The sequence below is a fragment of the Tupaia chinensis genome, unplaced genomic scaffold (genome assembly GCF_000334495.1).
Source record: "Tupaia chinensis unplaced genomic scaffold, TupChi_1.0 Scaffold000646_1, whole genome shotgun sequence".
NCBI classification, from domain to species: domain Eukaryota; kingdom Metazoa; phylum Chordata; class Mammalia; order Scandentia; family Tupaiidae; genus Tupaia; species Tupaia belangeri.
This window is the reverse complement of record NW_006160167.1, coordinates 2,182,575-2,185,207: the sequence shown is the minus strand read 5'-3', so window position 1 is coordinate 2,185,207 and position 2,633 is coordinate 2,182,575.

Genomic DNA, 2,633 nt, shown 5'->3' with positions numbered 1-2,633 from the left:
TATAACTTTATTTCTTTTAATTTGACTAGAGAGAAGAGAGAAAGAGAGAGGGAGAGGGAGAGAGAAAGTGAGAAAACAAGCCACCAGGTCCAGGACTTGAACCACGGTCGGCCATGGGAGTCCAGTGCCCTTAACCACCCATCACACCACCTGCTGGCCATGTTTTTTTTTTTTTTTATTAGAATTATTTTATTGGGACCAGCAGTTGACATAATGGCTATGTCGCTGGACTCCCATGTAGTCGGCCACGGTTCAAGTCCCAGACCCAGTGGCTTAAACTCACACCGGGTGCATGTGCATGTGTGCCCAGGATCCCGAGAGGAGAATGGAGGAGAAGTGCTTGCTGCATCCTCCCCCTGGGGGGTGATTTCTGGCTTTCTGTCTCTCTGTCTCTCTCTCTATTTCTGGCGAGCACACAGGCCCTATAGCAAAAGCCTCTTCCCCTCCCCCCAAAAAAGAATTATTTTATTTAACTTTATTTATTTATATTTCATCCATCTTTTAACACAAAAATAAAGTGCTTCTACAGGAGACTAAATTGCTTGGCCCACCTGACAGCCAGGACTCATCTGACAAAAGGAATGCTGCCCTCTGGTACAAGGAACTTCCCTAACAATCTCCCTGAAATCACCCCAGCCAGGATCCTGACACCTCTTCTCTTCCAACCTGACTCACATGCTTTGTTCACACCTCCCATTCTAAACAGATCTTTGTAAGTCAGCAGTTACAATCATGAGTGAAAAAGAGTCCCAGCCATGTGGAAGGCCTTGATTCAGTCCCAGACCAACCTAAATTATAGGCAGCGGTGCATTCCTGTAATTTAAGCTACCTGGGAGGCTAGGACAGGAGGATAGTGGCGTGGTGAGACTTTGTCAAAACCACTTATTTCTCTTCCCTCTCCCTTTCCCTTTGGCTTTCTCTCTCTCTCCTAACTCTAACTTTAAAAAAAATAAAATAAAATAACAGTGAATAAGGAAGGGCTTAGTAGTGGTAATACACTCAGGGATTTCAAAATAGAATCCTGCCAATGCATTTAAGAGGAATCTTCAAACATTTGTGGAAAATGCATATTGTGAAAAGCACATACATAGTTTTCCAATTTTTTTGCACTAAAATAAAATCATATTTTTATTTTTATATGAACTTTTGAAGACACCCCATAATGCTAAAACTCATAAAATCAGCTAAAGGACAGTAATATTCTAGAATCAATGATAATGCTTACAGTGCCAACACCAAGAACCAAGAACTAGGCCTAGATATCCTAGAGCTGAAAACATTGGTTGTCCATCAGTATTTATTCTCTTTTTTTCAGTTAATGATGGAAGCCCGAATTTTAGCTGGGCACATGATCACTCTCGGCTTTCCTTGACTCTGGATATACACAGTAACTAGATTCTACTTTCTGTGAAATTTCCTTAAAGAGAGGGAGCTGGCTCTTTTTTGTTTATTTGTTTGTTTGCCACATGGCATACATGTTTGCTGGAGAGATAGAGCAGGAAAGTGAGAATGCAGGCCCCCTCCCAACACACCCAGGAGAGATGGCACCAAAATCCTTTCTCCATTCTCCTCTTGGGATTCTGGGCACAGATGCACAGCATTTGGTGTGTTTTTCAAGCCACTGGGTCCAGGACTTGAACCATGCAGCCAGCCGTGTGGGGTCTAGCTGCCTTAGCCACCATGCCACCAACTGGCTCAAGCTTGCCCTTTTTTTAGTTCCTCCCTCCTTGTTGCTGGCCAGAATGCAGACATCTTGGACCATAAAGTAAAAGTCACATCTTAAAGTTAGTAAAACAACTTTACTAATAATAGAAAGAGCCCAAGTTACTGATAACTTAAGGAGCTTTCTATTGTGTTGACTTCAGCTTTTCTATATTTATGTGTGAGAGAAGTCAGCTTTTTTGTTGTTTAAATGCATGTTAACGTGAATTTCCCGATACTTACTGCTCAATTGTATAATATAATTTCCTTCCTTAAAGCCTCATAAGTCAATGAGTTATAAGTCATAAGTTAATTGCATCATTGTCTCATTAGAGAGTAACATCAAAAGTAATGGTTGTGACGCCTAAAAGCTTTTCATAGGTTCACCCCATGTGTTCTCTAGCTGCCAGAGAAAAAGAGTACAATGAAATGTGATGCACAGGACAATACTAATTTTCAGTGAACAATAAAAATACAGACATTTTCTCTTGCTACTAATCTATCAAAGCAGATGATGTTAGACTTTTTCTTTCACACTTGTTGCAATGACTTAATTTGCATGCTTTTGATGATTAGATACTAAGCACTAGGTCAAATTTCTTCCCTTTGGTCTCTTTTCCAAGTCCTTTCAAGGTAGGGGGAATAATTTTGTGCAGACTAGGTCAGTTCATATTAATGAGTAAGAAAGACTCCTTAATGCTAAGAGCATCGATAGGAGTCCATCATTTAACCCTAGAATATCCTTAATATGCAGATACAGAAACTGAAGCTTCGACAAGCATGATTTCCCCAACATAACAGATCTATTAATTAGGGAGCATGGATCCATGTTTTCCGATTCATAATTGCTTATTTACTTATCCATATCCCCACTAGACTGTTGTTCCTTTTTCTCTCTCTCTCTCTCTTTTTTTTTTTTTTTTGGAGAGGTT